The sequence below is a fragment of the Lepisma saccharinum genome, chromosome 27 (genome assembly GCF_977018435.1).
Source record: "Lepisma saccharinum chromosome 27, izLepSacc3.1, whole genome shotgun sequence".
NCBI lineage: Eukaryota > Metazoa > Arthropoda > Insecta > Zygentoma > Lepismatidae > Lepisma > Lepisma saccharinum.
This window is the reverse complement of record NC_139255.1, coordinates 11,802,304-11,826,837: the sequence shown is the minus strand read 5'-3', so window position 1 is coordinate 11,826,837 and position 24,534 is coordinate 11,802,304. Positions and strand designations below refer to the sequence as shown.

The 24,534-nt window shown below is 38.6% G+C and overlaps 1 protein-coding gene across 1 annotated transcript in view; it reads left to right on the top strand.

Annotated features, from left to right (window-relative positions):
* Positions 1 to 9,929: 9,929 nt before the first annotated feature.
* Positions 9,930 to 24,534, top strand: part of LOC145980365 (dipeptidase 1-like) — a 203,266-nt gene continuing 188,661 nt past the window's right edge. The window contains exon 1 of the mRNA XM_083113427.1: positions 9,930 to 10,458. The gene's annotated coding sequence lies outside the window, so the exon portion shown is untranslated. The remainder of the gene's footprint in view (positions 10,459 to 24,534) is intronic.

The window sequence follows — 24,534 nt, the reverse complement described above, 5'->3', positions numbered from 1 at the left end:
GTTGGTCATTTTTGACATTTTAATTTTTACACCCTCTCACCTCTATCCCTGTAGGTGATGAACTGGAAGTGGAACAGTATTAGGAGTTTTGCAATTCATCTTAGCGACCCCGAAAACTATGGATTCCACAATAATATCGGTCGTTTTCGATTGTTTATGCATGTCACCCCTCCTACCCACCCCCTTGGTGTTTCCAGGGGTGTCTTACCCCACCAGTATTTCTTTCAAGATTGCAAGTGATACGTGTTCCAAGTTTGGTTGAAATCGCTCCAGGCGTTCGAGAGTTATGCCGGAACTAACTCATTCACACACACAAACACACACACACACACACAAACAGACACACACATACATACATTTTTATATATTAGAATCTGTTATTCACATAAAGTTAAGAAATATTTTAAGTTTCTAAACTGACATAAAAATGTTCCAACGTGATAATTCAAAATCAATACATGAAATATAATATACTAGCTGATTACCCGCCCTTGCCCGGGTATTTATTTATCCCAATCCTCTGTTACACATAAAAATATTGAATACTAACTATAGTGTAAAATAAACTTGGAGCTGATCGGCATTGGGAGTGTCACTATTCATCATAGGGGCCTCGAAAACTATGGATTCCACACTAATATCGGTCCTCTTACATGTCAACCCCTTCCCACCCCACCCTTAGGGGTGCCAGATGTGTCTTACCCCTACAGTATTTCTTTCCAGATTGTAAATCATATTTGTACCAAGTTTGGTCATCCTGAATGTCACCAATTACAACCTTAGTGACAATGAAGTTCGACCAGCCACAAATATAGGAGTGCGTTGTGAAGAAGGAGAACACATGCATATGCTGAACATATTTTATTCAGCAGGCTACATGGAACAAAGGAAAACATAAATTTCCGCTGCAACGCAGCAATGTATGGTGTCCACACAAAATAAAACATTTTCGTCCATCTACACGTGACATTGAAGTTCGACCACTGTTAGAGGGGATCCTGTTTACCATGGTGTGACGCCGCCCCGTCGGCGAATAATTGTGGCAATGCGTCGGGGCATGCTGCGGACGAGTCGTTCAAGGTATTCCACATCGATGCGGTGCCATTCCTCCTGCAGGCAGGCGATAAGAGCAGCCACCGTCGTGGGTCCCCTCTGTTGCACACGTCGCTTAAGAACACGCCACACATTCTCAATGGGCGAGAGGTCGGGACTCGACGGTGGCCATGGCAGAGTTCGCACGTGATGGCGAGTCAACCATTCTCTTGTCAGCCGCGCTGTATGAGGCCTGGCATTGTCGTGTTGAAAGATGAGACGCCGCCTGTGGAACAGGTGCCTTCGCACTGTGGGAAGATGCCGCTCCAGTATGCATGTATAGGCGTGCATTCACAATGCCCTCACAGACGTGTAGTGGGCCAACCCCAGATGCCGTCATGCATCCCCATACCATCACTGACGCAGGTTTCTGTACCCGACGTGCATAACATTTTGCTTCATTCTGTTCCTCCTTCCGACAAATGACTGTTTTCCGTATTTTCCCGTACACAACATTGAAAATGGATTCGTCCGTCCACAAAACCCTGTTCCACTGCCGAAATGTCCATCCCCGGTACATTCGTGCCCACCGTAGTCGATTGCCTTTGTTCAACATGGAAAGGAAGGATTTACGTTTCGCCTTGTACACTCGGTAACCGCATCGCTGTAGGTAACGGCGAATGGTTCTGGTTGACACTTCAATGTGAAAGCGTTCTCGAGTCCACAGTCGTAATTCGGCCACAGAAACATGATTGTTGGTCTGGATATAGCGCCTAAATATCCGTAGGTCACGCACGCTCAGCATGCGTTTTCGACCGGGGGCCTTACCTTGCTCTGTAGTACCCGTATTTTGGTGGTGTTTGATGATGGAGTGGACGGTTGACTTGGGTAAGTTCAGTTGGCGCCCTATTTCCCGTTCACTGAGTCCATCCCGTTGCAACTCCACCACTCTTCTCCTCACGGTGTTGTCAATAGGTTTGCCCCTAGCCATGGTGATGATGCACTGCGGTTCCCCGGTGCACAGCAGGCGCTTATATACGGCGGACTCCCTTATCGTGTCCGTGACGTCATGCTTCCGTCGAATGCGCCACTATCTGCAATTTTCCGTATGGGTCTGGTGCCTGGTCGAAGTTCAATGTCACGCGTATAGTTCCCCGTTTTCGTTATTCACGTGTCCTTGGGTGCAACATTCTGGGATCACGATTCTTGCCTGCTCACACGCCTCTTCTTACACACATGCGTCACTTCTGCGGGTCACCCATTCCACCGCCTATGCCTCTGTGCATTTAATGACGTATTCGTTTCTGGTCGAACTTCATTGTCACCAAGGTTGTAGCTTAGCGAGTCCGAGAACTATGGATTCGACACTAATCTAGGTCGATTTTCACCCCATGTCACCAACCCCATGCCGATAGGTGATGTACTTGGAGCTGAACAGCATTGAGAGTATCACTATTTATCTTAGCGGCCCAGAGAAATATGACAATTTCGCACCTATTGTGTAGGCAAACGAATTTTCCGTGTTCTGGAGCGGGAAGCATAACTTTCAGGATATGACACACGAAAATTCCACGCAATAGTATATTATTTCATGTCCCCTTCCTACTCCACCCTTAGTAGTGTCAGGGGTATCTTACCCACACAGTATTTCTTTCCAGATTGTAAGTAATATGTGTACCAGGTTTGGTTTAAATCGCTCCAGGCGTTCGAGGGTTATGCCGGAACAAACATGCATATATCTATTTGTATATATATACTAGCTGATTACCCGGCGTTGCCCGGTTATTTATTTATCAAATATTCTACCAGACAGGAAAATAATGAATTGTAATTATAGTATAAAATAACCTTTGAATTTAACGGCATTGGGAGTTTCACTATTCATCTTAGAGACCCAGAAAACTATGGATTCCACAATAATATTGGTCGTTTTATATGTCAACCCATTCCCAGCCAACCCCTAGGGACGCCAGGGGTGTCTTGGAGTTGAATGACTTTGGGAGTGTCACTCTTCATTTTAGCTACCCCGAAAACTATGGATTCTACACTAATATCGATCGTTTTACATGTCACCCCCTTTCCACCCTCACCTCTAGGGGTGCCAAGGGTTTCTTGGAGGTGACAGGCATTAGGAGTGTCAATATTCATCTTAGTGACCTCTAAATGTATGGATACCACACTAATATTGGTCGTTTTTTCAATATTATTACCTCTCACACCCTTCCCACCCCCAACTCTAGGGTTGCCAGGGGTGTCTTACCTCCACAGAATTTATTTCCATTTTGCAAGTGATATGTGTACCAAGTTTGGTTGAAATTGCCCTAGGCGTTCGAGAGTTACGCCGGAACAAACACATACACACACACACACACACACACATACATACATTTTTATATAGATAGATATCCATGTATACGTTTCTGCTTGTCATGGTGCATCCATACAGCAGAATTACCGCGTGCAAGAGAAACATGATTAGCATTCAGTAAAGTGGAACTGTAATTAAGTTAATTTTACGTTCAAAGTCATGCTGTACAGTTAACTTAATTGAACTATCAAATTGATATCCCTGAGAAACGTATCTTATTGTCATGTGACCAAAGGGAGAATTATAAGGTGATGAACAAGGAAGTCAATGAGTAAGCAATATATGGCATATATATTTTTTCAAGTAATTACTCTAAATAATAGTTACTTTTGATGAGTAACGGTATTTATGGTATAAGTAGATACTGTCTCAAATTAGTCATTTCCAGGATTTAGACCCAAGGGGTGAAGAGCTACAAATCGGGGTGCGATGTTTATATAATCCGAAACACTCTTTAATATATATTTCTGAAGATTTATATAGAGCGATGTTTTAATTATTATTATTATTATATATTTTATTGTCATTATTATTAGTATTAGTAGTAGTAGTAGTAGTAGTAGTAGTAGTACGCGTATACTCTATCTCGGTCATCTCTGGAAAAAGCAAACGAAAACGAGTCTCTCTGCAAGTCGCTACGCGAGACGGGTCCGTTGATAAACACGTGAGAGGGAACGGGACACCGTGGAGGGGGAAAGTGACTGCAGTTAACAGCTTTTTCAGCATCGTGTAATGCTTTGCTTTGGCCACTGCATTCTCCCCTTCTCCGCTGCTATGTGCGGTCTTGCTGCAGAGATAGAGGGGACAGAGTAATAGTAGTAGTAGTAGTAGTATAGTAGTATTACCGCAGGGTTACTCATATTCGTAACTTTATTTGGCATTTTCTATAGTTACACAAAATATAATAGCTTTATACCCTACACATATAAAATATTAACACTATAATGTACACAAATATAGATTGTGAAACGATGTAGTAATAGATCAGAATAAATAATAATATAAAAATACAATAGGGGGAAAGAATGAACGAAAGATTTATACAATTTTTGGAAATCGAGACTGGACCTACATTTTGAACAAAACCATTAAAAATGGAAGAGCAGATTACATTATTGTAATATTCACCAGAATAAACGTGATATTATGTTGCACTATTCTTGTCATTATTAGATTGTTATTGAGATGAAAATGGGGGTTGATGAAGGGGGTGCAGACCTGACAATAATGGTTACCCAAGCAGTCTTAGCGCCTCCTTGGAATTAAAGCCCTAACCCTTGGATATATTCTCGGCAAAGAAATACTGTGTTTACACCTACCAGGGATAAATCCATCACTCCCAAAGAAAATGGAATTTAAAGAACGCAGTACATCATTTCTTAACTATGTGACAAAAACATATGAAAACTCGTTCGTGTCCATTAATTATCTAATCATCAAAGATTTCCCAGCCGAAAAGTGTGCAGCCTTGTGGACTAAAAGGGGACACCATTCTGCAACTGGCCATCTTCACCAAGCCAACTGTAAGCTGTTTTCCACTTACGTTTCCAAGGAATAGTACTAATACTTTACATGCATTAAAGTGTTCACAAAGAACTTGTAGGTAGGTTAGAACTTGCAAATAGAAATTTGGTAATGTTTTCGGTGTTACTATGTCTATAGCCCTTGTGTGAGTTTAGGTTTTCCTAGAATGTAAATAGCTATACAAACACTAATGCTCAACGCACTAAGGCTTAATTATATTACAATTCAGCTATACGAAATGTTTCCAAATTACGTGTAAATATTATCATTAAATTTTATGACCTAAGTTAAAACAAATATTCTAAGGTACTTAGAACAGCAAAACAATTATTTAGTTTGATGACTGGTAACATACACTTAGTAGTGGCGGTTAAGGTTGTGCGAGTGGGGCAGTTGCCCCCTCACATTTCGTCACTTTTGCCCCCGCACTATGCCTCCCCAGTTTTGAAACCTTGTTGTCCTCCCCAGTTATGGAGCCCAATAGCCGCTAATGCAAACACATAATACAAATTTGCACTCCCCCCAAGAAACCTTCCTCCCTAAATGAAAGTACAAATACATAATTCCTTGAATGGGCATACTCGCCCATTTTATATAATATTATATTTATATATAATATTATAATTATATAATTTAAAAGAAAACATAAAAGTAGCAGAACTAGTTGTAGTAGTAATGCTAATAATAATAATAATAATAATAATAACAGCAACAAAACACAAAAATAATAGTAATAGTAATATGATGGTGATTACCCATATCATATTTGGTTCTTGTATACGTACCTGTAGTGACATACAAATACTTGAATCCTGGCATGGCATTCTCCCTGTCATTTGCTGTGGTAAATCAACTTATTCTTCACTTAATTTGCATGAGATCAAATGTACTTAACAATATTTATACTAATTATCTTACACGTTTAAAGCTAAGGACTTTTTCTCGTGCCAACACAGTTTAATCATATATTTACATTTTAATTCTGCTCCATCTGTCCGCAATAAAGTAAGAATTTAGTGATTTAGGTATTACGAGGTTACTTTCCAGAAAACTGAAGAGTGTATACAATGGATGTTTTCATGAAAATATATTCAATATTGAGATGCAATACAAAGGAAAGTGCCGACTTCCTTGGAAGAATGTTTAGAACAGTGCTCCAGGACGCCAGTCGAACCCCGACCTGGACACAACTGTTCAATATGAATTTTCTTTCATCAATTTCATCATACCACCATGTATCCTCATCATCGCGATTAGTCAAAAGTGGCAGAAAATCGATGTTAATTAACGAAATCAATCAGGCAACAAAGGAAAATGAATTCCTACCATTTTATGTGATTATTGCTGTTATACAATGCGTTCCATTGAAGTGTACACCGCCGCATCGGTGTTTCGCCATCGGGGAGGCACTACACGCTTTCATACAGACGTTTCGAATCGAGGGTGGTGATAATCTTTATTAAGACACCAACTAACGTAAGCTCTCGACGGGAGCTAGAAATTGTTTTTTAAGGAGGTACCAAAGTAGACACGAGATTGTGATGTGATAAGGCCCTTGTTTTATATTGTGTGACCTGTTTATTAGCTGGCGACCTTTAAGTGATAAGGTGCTTCTTAGGTATTGTGCTATTTCTAGTGAATTCAACCGCAAAGTGTATTATGGCTAAGAAAATGTTTTCTACTGCGCGGCGTATATTTATTTATGATTCACATGTGTTAACTCAATCGGCACGTGAAGTTCAAAAGCGATTTCAAAACACTATTAAAATGTGTGAAAGTTCCATGCCATTTTCATTGCAGGGTAATTATAAAGTGAAATCCACTCACCCTGGAGGAACTGGAACGTGACATCCGCAAAGAAATTACCAATATTATTCAATGGTTTGATTTATTCATTGATTGATTAAGTTGGTGTTTTAACTAAAATTTATGTACAGTAATCGGAACTCGCCCTGCAGTTTAAAGTGTGATCCGAACCATTATGTGCCTCCACCGGGATTCGAACCCGGGTCCCCTTGATTACAAGGCGACGATGCTACAACTGCGTCATCGGGGAGGCCTAAATACCGCTATGACTTTGACAAGGTTTATGATATGAATACAGCATTTGTCGTTCCGCACAATATACAGGGTGTACACAAATCAATATCGGAGTTTTAAACATGTGTATTTTCTCAATACACTAATGAATCATACCTGAGATGGAAGAGAAACTCAAGAAGAGTTTTGATAACACACGTTACAAGTATTGAATGTGAAACGGCGCAAATCCAGACGGTAGTCCATTTTTTCCTTCACTGAGGTTAGCATATCTGCTGTAATCGACTCTACCGCTGCAACCATTCTGCGTCTCAATTCAGGTAGGCTGGCAGGTAGTGGCGGCACATAGACACGATCTTCTATATACCCACACAAAAGGGGTGAGGTCGGGAGACCCTGGAGAACACTAGAGAAGAGGCATCTCATCCTGACCATGACGACCGATCCGACGCGAAGGGTGTGGGGTGACTTTATTCAACAATTCCCGCACTTCGTTAAGAATGCAAGGGCGTGCGCCGTCTTGAAAGTTTGTTATTAATGCCCCAGTTTACGAAAGACCCAATTCGATAGTGATGACATTTTAGTACGGTGCAGGGAGAAAGGTTTTAAACACAATTCTTAACTTTCAGATTTTTAAAATTTGTCAAAAAACCGTTCTTATCAATGTTACGAAATAACGTTGTCTTGTTTTGAAGCTATTTGCATCTGTTTTTAAAATGCATTATCATTGTCAATTGACATTCCAAACCGATTTTATGCAGTTTTTCTTCTCACGGAGTAAAGATATACGTCGAACGTGGCAATACCGCACTTACTAAATCATAGTGACAGCCCGCAGTTTCCACCTTTTAACGTACATCGCTGTCTGCGGTGTTGCCTTACTCGATTTTGTCTCGTTTCAGTTCTGTCTCTCTCCGGCTCTTGTTCGCTCTATTTCCTTATCTCTCACTATATTCTCCCTCTACCTCCTTCTCCAGTTTGTCTTGTTTCAACTCTCTCTCTCTCTCTCTCTCTCTCTCTCTCTCTCTCCATCTCTTTATTTCTTTATTTCCTTATCCAATATTTTTATGATTGTTATGATGGCTAATTTATTCCAGAAGTTTAATTACGAAGGAAGCCTGACTATCGATGTAATTTTTCAGTTTTCCTAAGGTCAGCCGTCAACCGGAGGTGCCCAAACTTGTACATGTGAGATGGAGTGTAGGTAACATCGATATTTGAGTTACGATTTAGTTCGTCTAAATTTCTACTGCGTATTTAAGATTGCGTTTGTGTGAGAGGAGGGGACTTGAGAGACTGCGTAAGTAGGCCCAAAACCGTTGTCTAATATGGGTAGAGCTTACTTCAGAAATCAACCTGTTCATGCGATTACCCGTTCCCTTCACAAATGATCCACTAGCTTGCATAGGGCTCTTCTTTGAAGAGTGTTGGAATTGTGAAGGCCGAGATTACAAAGCTATGTTCTAGGGAGGACGGGATAAAAAAAATATTTCCAAAACTACCATTTTATCCTTTGTTTTCAAAATTATTCACATACAAAAATGATAAGCATAAGACATATTAGGGGAATCCATTTACCACTCTGGTTTCGGCGAGTTCTTTACTGTTCTCATTTCAAAATATTAATTTTCTCAAGATTTTTTGGAAAGCTGTAGCCCCATCGCTTCACCCCTGCTTACGCCAGTGGCTGACGCCCACATGTAAAGCGCTGAGGATGATTCCTAACTCATCCGTGGGCCGGAACAGTTTAGCAAGAGAAAAATCGAACGACGTCAGCTGCTGAACCGGCAGACTGAAGTGTGTATCTCAAACGAATATAGAACTTTTGCTACGCCTTGTATATTTTTAACATGTATATATTTTATTTATATTCCCATTAGTATGTTTCATTTCTTGTGATATCAAATTTATATTTTTTTTTATTTATGTGGATTAAAGGCGATACCACAAGCCATTTCCGGTTTGTAGACATTTCTGAAAATATCCATTTTGGCACACATATATCTGTTGTCGATTCGGTTGCCAGGACAACAGTAACGTGAGAACACAGAACGTTAATCGTGAGATGTAAAAAGATGTGATATGTGTGTAATTGAATATTTTAACATAGAAAGGTTCGTTACATTATAATTGTGTTTATGACAACACTGATAATATATAGTTGTAAGTGATCTTAATCATGAGATAATTAGAATACACTTTCGTAAAGGTAAGAAATTATCTTTAATTTTTTCAACATTTTTCTGAGAAAAGCGTAACTTAAAGGAGAGTCTCATAACACTGCCGCGCACAGGGATTAGACAGCTACCGTCACGTAGTAATCTTGTCGTTCCCGAATAAAAGGAACATCACACTTTGTAATATTCTTTCTATTTTTAATAGAAACTCTTTTTATTTCCAGATAGGAAGGAGAACGAATTGAACTGTTGTGTCCAATTGAACAGGTAACAGAAAAGTAAAATTCAGATGGCAAGCGATAACGAACAACTTCGTCTCTCGATAGGTAATTCGGTGCGAAACTTAAAACAGTTTCATTACGAGAAAGAAATTCATATCGTTAACTTGGGGCTCCTCGGAATGCTCCACCACTAATGTAAAATCCTAACAAGAGCTCGAGGTCGTGAGGAGAGGGTGTGTACTGATATTCCTGGAATTCCCCAACGAGAATAGCTCATATTGGCGCTTGCGTCGATTCCCTCCGACTCGAGAACTAACCAAGCCCCACCTTTTTTGCGAGAGCCTGCGCCGCACCGTGACGAGTCTTGCGCGATTGGGATCCAAGCGAGTCCAGTGTGTTGCGTGTAGCGAAAGGGGCAGGCAGCAAGCAGCGTCTTGCCCGCAAACGACCCGCGCTTCGCGTGAGAACAGTTCGAGTATCGACATTTCGGGGAATGGAACTGTGTACCGTGGGGCGGGAATAGGCCAAGCGGTATTAACGTTTAACGCTTCCCTGGGGCATTTTCCCGTATATATAAATCATTACCACGTGTCTGTCTGATTTTAACGGTGAATAAGTTTAAGAGATGCCCCCGCTTACGCGCGAAAATGCTACTCTCAAAGAATATATTGTTTGACCCAGTTCCAGGAACGTCTTTCATGGATTTTCTGTGGACAAAAGCATGTAGCAAACAACTTTCAAAAATATTATATCAGTGACTTTGTAAGAAAAGCACAGTCATAATAGCAGACACTTTCGGTAATTATTGAGCATTAGCGGCAACAATAAAGTGTGGAGTAATAGTGAAACAATCATATTAAGTTCAGTGATGGTGTGATGTGTACAGTGCCTAAACGTGATTGGTTCTTTTTGGAAGGAAACCCAATTCGGAATCGATATGATGCGACGCTGATAGTAGATGCGTAGATCACTTGAACGGGGAAAGATTGTAATATGAATTTCCTCATTTAGCAATGGCTTAGAATAACAATGAACTTACTGAGAAGTGCAAAGAAGCTTCAAGATCGCATATGCGAGCTTGGATATTCCCCACAAGGTAAGTGCCGATATTCCTTGCGCATCGTTGTTAATTTCGCATCGTTGTTAGTTTCGCATATGTTCTAGGGACACCCCTTTCGGTACATTGTTGTCTGACTCTCGGCGTTTCCAAGTTCCAGTTTTGTTAAATAGTGTTAATAGAACAGTATCTCCAGACTGGCAACGCCAAATAAATTATTTCTTGCCAATATGCTTCAATTAAACTTATTTTAAGGTGAAACAATATGTTACGTGTTTCCCATATCGATTTCCTCTTTTTCGCCTTTAAAGACCTTATTCTTTCCTGGAATATTCATATCATATTCCGTTTTCATGGTGGGGTGAAATTGCTTCTGCACTGACACGCCCATTTCAAGGTTATTGTTTATTTTCAAAGAAAGTAGGACAATTTATGATTATGGGATTTTGCACTCTATTCCGCGATATTTGACGACACGTTTCAACCCATTTAGAGCCACAATCAACGATGAGAATGAATGATGGTTTTATCAAATCGAGATAACAACAATAGGCTAATGACTTGATTGGAATTTCAATCTAGCGCCCCAATTCCATATCAACGAGTCCGAATTTATAGCCCAAGCCAATTTTTGTTTACATGTTTTGTGCCATATGGAAATTTGTGGTTCCTTCAGTAAGGTGTCTGATTATCACGAGGGAGAGCTGAATTCGATTTCCTGAATGGTGACATCAGGGGAAACTTTTGCAATATTATCACTGTTAAATTACTCTGAACAGTGAGTGATGGAGGGGAGTAAAGGAGACCGAAGCGTAGTGCTGATCACATCACTCCGCTCGAATATGAAGGACCCTCCCTACCTTTACTCCACCTATGTTCATTGATGGTGTGGTGCACTGCGTAGAGAAGACCCTTGCGTTTTACCTTTTGCCATAGGAGGTGGGCTAATCTGCAATAACCCAATAACTAAGAACTCTATACCTGCGAAATTACTGCACATGGATATGCTTGAGAACCATATTGGCCACGTGCACATTCTTCTGCATTTTCATCGAAATACATGTAATCTACTTCGAAGAGCGTACAAAATTGATGCCGGTGTAAGTGCTACGCTACTTCATGCTTACATTTAGAACAGTTACATGTTGCAAGATTTTGAAACTATCTTACATGGTGGATAAAGAGGTCAAGATTGTATTCACTGACATTGTATAAACAAGCGAATATATTTTTCTAATGTCCTAATCCTAAGTCAAGTCACAATGTAGAAGCACAGGTAATTTAAAGTGTGAAGCTCCTTCCTTAACAATTGTGCCGAAGCATTAATGTGTACTGCTTCATTGACGTACGTAGGGTGGAGCTGATGGGATACAGCCCGTCCAAAATTTTGAGAAAATCAAAATTTTCAAATGAAACCAGTAAAAATCTCGGGAAAAAACGAATTGCAACTGAAACTCCGCTATAAATGACGCCCGATTAGAATATTTTTGAACAACCTTTAAGGCGAATGTTTAGAGTGGAGATTATCAACGCAGATTCCTCCTTTACAATTCCAGCCCCTCCGAAACAAAACCTGCGTCCACCAATATGCAGCTTCGAAGGTTTTCATACTGATCGTGGATGAAGGTCACCACGATTCAGTCACTTTGCTTCTTTGCGATTACTGCCTTCTACTGCTTGCGACATTCAATTCTGACCTTTCGTGAAGAAATCAGATGCCTTACAGTCCTTCACAATGAGGAAAATTGTGCAATGCCATGGCGCAACATAATTTGACTTTCTGTTGTTGTATCATTACAAATCTATTCCTACTGCTAGGTTACACAGATGAAGTCCACTGGGTAGTCTATGTCGCAAAGTGGCTACGGCCGTTCAGTCCGAAAGGCTGAATGACGTTCGATTCTCGGTGTACAAGTATTTCAGCTGGGAACTATTTGGACAATATTCCTAAGTAAAGCCATTCTGCGGTTAGCCCAGCCTCTGGCAAATTGATACCCGAGTCTAATCCTGGGAGACGGGGTAAAGTCAGCGTGCTGCTGATCACCACGGCACCACCTGCATGACCGAGATCGAAAATGTGTCGAGTCCTCCCTGCACACCTCCTATACGTCTTCGTCTCACGTAGCAATGCACAAGAGACAGTCTTCATTTTTCACCTTTACTGTCGCTATAAGAATTACCTCACATAAATTTGTTTTATTTTACTTTCCTTTTCTGTCACTTTCGGATAATCGCGAAGATGAAGATGAAAGCTCATAAGATACAACTGTTGAAAGCGTATTTTTACAAACTGAATAATTATACCCTTTGCATGTGTGTAGATGTACTTATGTACCATAATAATAAAAATAATCTGTCGCGCAACAGCCCATGAGGGACAGGGCCTACCTACTGCCTACTGCCATCCGGCCTCACTCCCTCCTGCCGAGGTGGGAGCTCATCAAACCTGTTACAGAGTTAAGTGTGATCGGCACGACGAACCCCCAGTCGTTGTTGTTGGTTTCCGTGACCTGGTTACGCTACTCATCCGTAGCTCCCCAATTTCTGCACGATGGTGGGTGGCCACTGGTCCCATACACAGGCCGAATTTTGTTTATATGCAACTGAAGACGAAACTGGTCTCCGTATAAAAAGTATACATTTCCGAAATCAGAGGCTCTCCATTTGAATCCCGTGAGTAGTGGGATTTACAATATTATAACCCAAGAAAGTATGAACCCCCCTCAAGCAGATTTGGCTACACTTAAAACAAGCTCAACATGCCCATGTGAGCTTTTTGCTCAAGTGTGGAACCCTGTCTAATCCAAGATTTTTGTAAAAATGCCCTCAAAAATTTCCTGAGAAAGTATGACCCCCCTCAGATTGATGAGGCTACACTTATAAAAGGTACTTCTGTGAGATTGTTGTCCATAATCCTGTCAAAAATATGCCCCTCTTGATATTTTTTTTGGCCACACTTAAAACTAAGCCAAGATGCTCATAAGAGCCACCCACACCTACCCACATACACACCCATGCATACACATACACACATATATATACACACATACACATATTGATCTTGATCTTGATCTTGACCCTGATCTTGACCACACCTCTGACGTTGACGTTGACGTTGACGACGTTGACGTTGACGTTGACGACCTTGACGTTGATGTTGACGACGTTGACGTTGACGTTGACGTTGACCTTGACCCTGACCTTGACCCTGACCTTGACCACACCCACCCACATACACACACACATACACATACACCCACCCTCATACACACCCACACACATCTATACTTATTTATATATATTTATTTCCGGTCCATTTGTGGCCAAGTTGTGGCCTATTTTTTGTTTATTTATATTGCATTATGTTTTGCAATAAATATTATGCAATAAATTATTAGACATGTGTTGTTTTCTGATTGGTTGCTTATGACATAATGTGATTATGTGTTATATTCTGATTGGCTTATTGTTTCAGATATTTTCAATGCGGTCCGTGCTTAGGGTATATAAAGAGATTTTGCATTGCATATCAGCCAGTATTGTAAGAGCTGTTGAAGAGTAAGGTTGTATTGTTCCAGTGCTGCTTATATTTTTTAAACACAAAAATATTGCAGATTTGTATAAATTGAATTACAAATCACACTGCTGAACCCAACTGATATTTTTTATCCAGCATAGAGTTTTGATTTGAACCCCAAGAAATTTTATATAAATACCAAAGCCAAAAATATTAACACACATACACACATACACATACACACACACACACATAAATCACACAGCTGAACCCAACTGATATTTTTATCCAGCATAGAATTTTGATTTGAATCCCAAGAAATTGTATATAATAAACAACAACAAAAATGCCGAATCAAAAATATTGTAATCAATGCAAAAAAAATATATCCAGCCCCAATTGGGCTAAGCACCAAAAGATTTGTAATCCGGACAAATACAGAACCCCCACAAAAATATGCCCCATATGCAATAGAAAATATAACATGCAATACTTCACATATACACATAAAAATACTTGCTCTGCACAGTCATCAATATTGCCCCCACAACCATCCACATCTGGTCTGAAAAGAAAGCACGAAGCACCTGTTAATGCTGGAGCTGCAAAGCAGCCACGCTATGCACCCATCCATAGCAGTTTTAATGCCCAACTTAGGGATTATCGGTTTGTATCAGAGCCAAGATGTGGCATTAAGAATTTTTTGAACAGTGTAAATCCTGATGTGCAGGCAATTCTCAATGCACAAAATGGCTCTTATAAGCTCTCCCTCAAATTGTTTACACAATATAAGAAACCAAACGGCACAAAATTTACACAGCCCCACATAACAGAAACTGTACCCGTATATTCAAATGCAAATTCAGACAAAATAATAAGCAGGTTGATAGATCAATTGAATATTAAACACTCTGAATTTGCGGCAAAAGAGTCTGGATGGAGCCTATGCGGATCTTCACACAAGTTATATGTTAATATTTCTGAATTCAGCCCATTACAAGGATCTACATATTTGCCATTACCTGACAATATTAAAAACAAAAGAGCCGTGGTTAATATTGAAAATACCGACCAGAAATGCTTTTTGAGGTGTAAATTAGCTGCTTTGTATCCAGTTTCAAGGCATCCTGAGAGAATAACTTATTACAAACAACATGAACATGATTTTGATGAAGCAATGAAGGGTTTAGAATATCCAATGTCTGTTCAGAATATTGATAAATTTGAAAAAAAGGGCCAGGAATATCAATAATAAACAATTATCTATTAATGTATTTATTTGTTCCACTGGCCGTGGCAATTGCTTGATAGAACCTCTCAGAATCAGTACATTTGATGATGATTCTGCTGTTCCGATTGATCTGCTCTTAATTGAAGGGGATGGCACATATCATTACACTCTGATACATAATCTTGAAGCTTTAGTGAGAACACAACTAGACAAATCCAATACAATATTCAAGTTGTGTAGAAGATGTTTAACTGTATTTGATGGTCAAAAATGGTGAATGGGGTTCGTGAAGTGAATGCAGAAATTGCCAAAAACAAGTTAATTGAGCATCTGAAATATTGTGGCAACCATAAACCTGTTCATATGGTGATGCCTAATCCAAGTGAAAAAGCAAAATTCAATAAGTTTGAAGCCTTGATGGAACACCGAGCATATATAATCTGTGATTTTGAATCAAACCTCAAACCTCTTGCATCCTGCAATCCAGATCCTGAAGAATCTTCAATTACACCATACCAGCTACATGAACCTTCCAGCTTTTATTATGTGGTTGTACAGGATGGTGTTGTTAGTAAAGAATATTCATACATGGGAGCAGATGCCATCAAAATATTTGCACATAGAATAGAAAATGAGTGCCGTGACATAGCATCTTATATTTTATTAAAATCAAAACCCATGTTGCCTTTAACAGATAAACAGATTGAAGATTTCAACAATGCAGAAAAATGCCCGGTATGTGATTCTGAATTTTCAGATACAAATATCAAGGTGAAACACCATTCTCATACAAATGGTAAATTCAAAATGGCCTTGTGTAATAGCTGTAATATTAAGATCAAGAGACCAAAATTTGTCCCCATATTTTGCCATGGAGCATCCAATTATGATTTCCATCATTTGATCAGATATGAGGGGTTTGACAAGCAGAATTTAAATATTTTAGCAGAAAATGATGAGAAATATATATCTATTAGCAAAATAATTAAAGTTAATGCTGTTCCTATTCACATAAGATTTCTTGATTCTTACAGAATTTTATCTGCTAGCCTGGCCACACTGGCCACTCAATTATCTGATGATCAATTCAAAATCACATGTGCCTTGTTTCCAAATCAGGACCTGAAATTAATTAGGCGGAAGGGTGTATATCCATATGACTATGTTACAGATTTTTCTAAATTTGATGAATGTTCCTTGCCACCACAACAAGAGTTTTACAGCAAAATCAGAGGATCTGGAATCACTGATGAAGATTATCACCATGCCCAATTGATGTGGAACAATGTAAAATGCCAGACATTTGGTGATTATCACATGGCATATTTAAAACTTGATGTGACCCTCTTAGCTGATATATTGCAGGCATTCAGAAAATCATCAATGCAAAATTATGAGCTGGACCCAGTGTATTTCTACAGTGCCCCAGGCCTAGCATGGGCTGCAATGTTTTTAAACACTAAAAAGCAATTGGATATTATCCAAAATCAAGATATGTACTTGTTTATGGAGCAATGTATAAGAGGGGGGATGGTGCAATGTTCTCAGAGATATGCCAGAGCAAATAACAAATATATGCCTGATTATGATCCAGCACGGCCATCAAATTATATACTGTATGTAGATGCCAACAGCCTCTATGGTTACGCCATGATGCAAAAACTGCCATATGCAGGGCTTGAATGGGTTGAAGATTTCAATATTGAAGATCTTCAGGACTTTGATGACAGTAATTATGGCCTCTTTTTAGAGGTTGATCTGACAATTCCTGATGATTTACACAACAAATTTTCTGATCTGCCCCCAATTCCTGAGGTTCAGTGCTCACCTGGCTCTAAACAGAAGAAATTGATGATGACTCTGGAGCCAAAACAAGGCTATGTCATATATTACAAAAACCTCCAGTTCCTGATGAAACATGGTGTCCAAGTGACCAAACTTGGCAAAGTATTAAGGTTCAGGCACTCAAAATGGTTGAAATCATATATTAATACAAACACAGAGCTTCGAACATCTGCAAAGAGCCAATTTGATAAGGCCTTGTTTAAATTGATGGTCAATTCTGTATATGGCAAAACAATTGAAAATGTCAGAAAACATACCGATGTTAAAATAATTACTGACCCCAGCCTGAGCAAAAAATTGGTTGCAAAGCCTAATTTCAATTATAGAAGAATTTATGATGAAAATATGGCACTTTTCAACATGAAAAAAACAAAGATTAAGTTTGATAAACCTATTTATGTAGGGGCTGTGATATTGGAATTGGCCAAATCACATATGTTAATATTGTATTATGATGTGCTGAAAACTTTTTATGGTGATAATGTAAAATTGATGTACATGGACACGGATAGTTTTGTTCTTGATATTAAAACAGAAGATGTTTATAAAGATATGGCACAGCCTGAATTGTTTCAATACTTTGATACCAGTGAACATACAGAGATTCAACACCACAACAAAAAGGTGCCCGGCAAGTTAAAAGATGAGACACTTTGTGTTGTTATTGTGGCATTTGCTGGGTTAAGTGCCAAGATGTACAGTTTTAAATCATGTAGTGGTGTTGCTGCCAAAAAGGCCAAGGGCATTGGCAAAGTAACTGTGGAAAAAGAGCTTGAATTTGAAGATTATTAAAATTGCCTCAAATCCCAGAGTTTAATCAAAACATCAGAATCCAGAATTCAGAGTGTGGATCACTTATTGACTACAAATGTTGTAAGAAAAGTGGCTCTGGACCCACATGATGATAAGAGATGCATTTTATCATGTGGCATTCATACTTTACCATGGGGTCATTGTGATTTGAAAAGTGGGAAACAATGCACAAACACAGAGCATGATTTGAAATAAATAAACATGCCTATGAACTTATTTGGGTTCAAAAAACAAGGTATTATGGACCTGCCAACACCACAACCCTCTTCAGATATGATATCTAAACTAAGTGGCTTGTTAATTATTCATCTGAACAGCATATTTACAGATGTTGATGATGAAACAGGTAAAATATTGTACATATTTAACAATAATTTAAATCATTACCAATTACCTGTAGGTGGGCAATTGCAATTTATTACAACTGCTGAGGATGATGTTAAAATTTCAGTAGGGAGAAATATTTATAGAATTAAGCACTCAAACACGATTTCTGGCACTGTTTATACTGTTTCTGCTGGTGATTGCTTATATATTGAGGTCCCTGGATCTTATGACAAGCTTATACCCTTTTTTATAGAATTAAGAATCAGATACTCTATAAAAAATAACCACTAAACAAAATGCCTAATGATATTTTTGGCCATACAAGACATGAAGATCACAGTGATGAGATTTTGATGCTTGATGTCAGAGTCAAGAAATTAAGAAGTGATTTACAAGATATACAAACCACACTCAATGCCAGTCTTCAATTAGAAATTACAAATTTGCAATCACAATGCATGGACCCTCTTCTTAAAATTGATTCTGAACTCAAATTGCTGCTTCAGAAATATACTGACCTGGCTACATTGGATAATTTTCAAAATTTCGAAGAAGCTGTAGCAGCTCTTCAAGCCAAATTTAAGACCCAGGCTAACAACTCTGAGCAATTGAAACAACAATTGGAAGAGCAGATAAATAATGTCCAGGCACAGCTCCAAACAATTGTCAAAAGCATAAAATCACAAGAAGATTTTGATCTAGTGATTTCCACTCTAAAGGAACAGATTCAGTCACTCCAAATACCTAATCTGGACCCTCTGAACAATGCCATAGCCGAGGTTAAAGAAAAAATTGAGACACTTGAAAATTTTATGAACAATTTGCCATCTTCTGATGCTTTGAACGCAATAACTCGGAGTGTAGCAAATATTAAGCTGCAACTTGAAACATATGAAGATTTTGGAAAAATTCAAAGTTCCATAACCCATCTTGAAGGTACAATAGCAGCAGTGCAAAATGATTTGGCAAATGTACTAGAATCCAGATTGCCTGGGATTGTAGATACCCTTGTTAGTGTCCAGCACGAAATCACAAAGCTTGAAAACTTCAACACTGAATCTGAACTATCTCATTTTCATCACTTGATAGATGATATCCAAACAAAACTTGAAATTTTACAACAATCCACACCCTCTCAGGCAGATATAGCTCTGCTCCAAAATGCTATGCAAAATGTGGCTGATGCTTCTGAATTAAACAATGTGAAATTGGCACTTGAATTTTTACAAAATACAGTATCAAATCTGCCCACATCACAGGAACTTAAAAATATTAAGAGGGCAGTGAATCGCATATTGAAATCAGAAGATATCAAGAATATCCAGGCAGAGATCAAACATCTCACTCAGGCAGTGGCCACTCTTCCAACTAATCAACATATTAATGAATTGCATGCCCTGTTTGAGGATATCAGAAGACAGGTCCATGATCCTACTGCTCAAAATTAAAAATTGGCAGTTGTTGAAAATTTGCAACAAATTGTAGCTAATATCAAGCAACAGCTAGGAACCATGGAATCCAATCAAGCAAATGCTCTGTCTGTTTTTGCCACCCAGCTACAAGAAATTGTGAAACAATACAAAAAACTTGTTGTGGACATAAAAATCAAGCCGGGCCATGATGATGTTGTTAGGACTATCAATGAGCACCTTGAATCTGTAACAAGCAGATTGCTTACAGCAGAAAAAGAAATAACAGGCACAATTGAAAATCCTAAACATACAGTAATTCTTGAATTGTACAGCATCCCCAACAAAGAATATGATTCTCCATTTACACCAGGTGGCAAAATATATATGCTGTCCCCTGCACAATTTTATAACCAACTTTTTGTTGGGGGCACATTGAGACCAATCAAGATCAAATATTGGCTTCAGCCACAGGCACACCACTACCCCACCTTATCAATAACAAATGCTGATAACAAAGTGAAAATCACCAGTGTAGAATTGGAGGATTTTACAGATCCCAATACATTAGAAACAGCCTATACTGAAGATGATGGCTCTCTGGAATTTAAAATACAAATAGGGGACAAATTATATTTAGAAAATCCTGCAGTTTCAGCTGCTGAACACCCTATAGTTGCAATATTCTTGTTTACATATTATGTCTAGAAAAATTATTGTTGATGAATTACACAGACAAGCCCGACATAATTTTAAGAGACTCCCAGTAGTCACAAAGGGCATAGATGATTTATGGCAAAGCGACTTGATTGAAATGGCAAGTGGACAGTTGAAAAACTTAGACAAAATCAACAAGGGCTACAAGTATCTACTCACTGTAATAGACACATTTTCAAAATTTGCCTGGGCTGTGCCACTCAAATCCAAGACTGGAAAATGTGTTACAGAAGCCATCAGAACAATCATCAATCAGAGTGGAAGATCCCCGCGCTATTTGCAAACAGATAATGGCAAAGAATTTTATAATTCAGTGTTTCAACAATTTATTAAAAGCCAGGCAATAAAACATTATTCGAGTTACAGTGACCTCAAGGCCTCAATTGTAGAGAGATTCAACAGAACCTTAAAAAATCTTATGTATAAACAATTTACACTTCAAGGTAATTATAAATGGATTAATATTCTTCCAGAACTTCTACAAAAATATAACAATTCTGTCCATTCCACAATCAACATGAAACCCTCTGAAGTAACTTCATCTGATGAGCAAAAATTGATCAGCACTGTTTATTTTCCTAGATATCAGCCAACAATAAGAAAGGCCAAATACAAGGTGGGGGATCAAGTAAGAATCAGCAAATATAAGCACTTATTCAAGAGAGGCTTTACAAGAAACTGGAGCACTGAATTATTTACAGTGGTTCAAGTTAAACCCGGGACCCTTAACACATATATAATAAAGGATCACCGAGGAGAAATTCTCAAAGGCAGGTTCTATGAACAAGAGCTCAGCAAAACTAAACAGCCTGACACATATCTCATAGAAAAAATCATCCGCAGAAAAGGCAACAAGTTACTTGTCAAATGGCTAGGACTCCCAGAACACAGCTGGATCGATGCAAACAAAATAATAATATGAACACCTGGGATGTTATAAAAAGGCTGCCAGAACCTGAACAACAAAATAAGAGAAATTGCAAATTGCTACCTGATAATATTAGGTGCCTTATTGTTGGGCCATCTGCTTGTGGTAAAACTACACTAATGGTTGATAATTTTTTATTGGCACCCAACTGGTTAGACTGGAAAAACAGGCACTTGTATATCTTCTCTAAGAGCTTGGAACAATTAAAATATCAGCAGCTGATGAAGCTATATGATGGATTGGATATTGCCACTTTTGAACCAGATGTTAAGCCACTTCATGACTGTCTCGATAATTCTGTTGTTGTGTTTGATGACATTATATTGGATAATCAAAACAAGGTTAGAAATTTCTTTACACAGGGCCGGCACAAAAACATTGATTGCTTCTACCTGGCACAGACTTTTTCAAAAATAGCCAAGCAGCTGATCCGAGACAATAGCAATTTTATATGTGTGTTTCATCAAGACCATACCAACCTCAAACACATACATGATGAATATGTAGGTGGGGACTTGAGCTACAATGATTTTTCCAAGTTTTGCAGCAAGTGCTGGAGCCAGGACAGTTATGGGTTTGTCACAATTGATATGACAAGAACACCCAATAGTGGCAAATACAGAAATTAAATCAACAATTTTCTAGACATTGAAACATAAATAAATAACCATGAAAAGGCCAATTATTGATGATCTTAAATTAAGAGATTATCTTGTAAAAAGATTTAAGGGATGGAAATCAGAGAACCGTGGAATTTATGAAAAACACAAACAAACAGAACAGCCTGTAATTGATGCTATTAATAATTTAGGTAAGAATATCAAAACTGTTACAGAGCAAAATCAAAATTTGCTCACAGAGCTTGTACCTGTAGCTGCTAGGAACATATTAGATTATCCATTCACCCCACTTTCCAGTATTCATACACCTAGTCCTATTGCTCCTAGAAGAATTGAGGCTAGTCAGGATCCTATTGAATTGGGTCTTCTTGCTCAAAAATATTTAACCACACCTAAAGACAATAAAGATGAGGTTTTTGGCTTATATGCTGACACAGAGCTTGATGGCAGCATCATACATAGAATTGGCAATTTCAGAGTAACATTTATGGGAGATGATATAATTGTATATTCAGAATCTCGACTTGGAGAAAAAGGTGCTTTTGTTAAGTATCTCGGAACACCTGGATTGTGGAAATTGATGACTAGGAAAAGACCTGGCAGCTATACAGATCAAGATTATGAGGATTACAAAGAAATATTAATAAAATCAGATGCTCTATACCAGAACAATGATCCCACACAAAAAAGAGTCAAGTCGAGCAGTGGGGCAAAATACAATAATTTAATCAAGCCCATATGGTCACAGATCAAGACTGGCAGTGGAATCAAACAATACAACACCCTGCCTAAAGAATTTGTGTGGGTTGATGATGTCAGGAAACTTGTAGATAGGTTATTGGTGATAGCTGGGGAGGAAAATGCTGGCAACCACAATTTTTACAATGAAAAGGTTGGAATTATGGACATGATAAGCACAAAATTGTCTAATTTTATAGTGAATGACACTAAGGGGATTGGATATCTCATAAAAATTATTAATACTCTACCACCTAAATTTTGGAATATTTCTGAGGGTCGGGGCCTTGTTAATGACATTATAAACAAGCTGCCATTTGAACTACATATTCCAGGCTATCAGTATTGTGGTCCAGGCACAAAACTGGATCATAGATTAAACAGAGGTGATCCTGGTGATAATCCCTTAGATGCTGCTTGTAGAGACCATGATATTGCATACAACACACATTCTGATCTTGACAAGAGACATGTTGCAGACAAGAAATTAGAAGAGGCTGCATTTGGCAGATTTGTAAGCAAAGATGCTTCTTTGAGTGAAAAAATAGCAGCATTGGGAACCACCATAGCTATGAGCATCAAACAAAAATTGGGGTGGGGGTTGTGAATATGTATATAATAAACCTACAATGAAGGCCAAGGGTGTTTTGTATCAAATACCTTATGCAGGTCTCAAATCTCTTAAAACTATTGACAGTCTTTTGACCAAGAAGCAGCGCAAGAAAAAAAATTCTTGTATTGCAAAGAGGCATGGTATGAAATTGTTACTTAGTACCCCCCAATTAAAAAAATTACAACAATCTAGAAAAAAATTACATGTGGGGGGATTCATATTTACCATCCCTGCCATCTTAGCTGCTCTCGGGGCTGTGGGGAGCTTGGCCGGGGGATCAGCTGCAATAGCAAAAACAGTAATAGATGCCAAGAAAAATAGGGCAGAATTAGATGAGCAAAGGCGCCATAACCTGGCAATGGAGAAACAGGGCAAAGGTGTTAAGAGAGCCATGAATAAGTTTTAAAAAAAAACAAGAGCCGCTTACAAACCAAGATATTGAAGCTTTAATCAAGCCACTGGGCATCAAACATTTTAGAGGTGTGTACATGTCTGATTCTTTGCCAGAACAACCACTCAACAAAGAGTGTGGCATTGTTTATTTGGATAAGTACAAAAATCAAGGCACTCACTGGATTTGTTATCTTAATTATTTAAACAATGAGGCATTTGTGTTTGATTCATTTGGAGGTGTTCCACCTGAAAATTTAATAAAATATCTAAATTCAGCTAATCTTTATTACAATAATGCCCGTGTTCAAAACTTCAAAGATGTTAATTGTGGACATTTGTGTTTATCACTTCTTAGATATATGTCTCAAATAAATAAACCATCAATTGAAGATTTTCAAAAAGCCTTGTGGTATTTAAAACATCCTGGGTGTATTTCATCTCACCAGCCAAAATTCAATATTGAAACTCAAATTGCATGATGATATAGTGTATCCCAAGACAATAGCTCTCAGAGCATTTTATGGCATGTACCTAATCCCTCATATTACACACCACAACAACACAATTGCAGTTGGTGATGAAAAAATTGTCATTACTCCAGGGCAATATAATCTCTCCACTCTAAATGCTCAATTACCCAGAGGTGTAGTGTTAAGTCAAAATTCTGTCACTCACAGACTAGAAATTGTATCTGCCACAGAAACAGTGAATCTGGGTACTATAGGAGAGCTGTTAGGCTTTGAGAACAACACAAAACTTGAACCAGGCATCAAACACACTGCTATGAATATACCTAAATTCTTGGCCATAGAGACTCTAAATATTCACTGTAATGTGGCTGAGGGTATGATCACCAAATCAAATGGCATAGGCACTCACAAACAAACAGGCATCATTACAACATTCAAACCTAATTCTGAATTCATGGAGCCAATCATCTACAATCCATCCCCAATATTATATT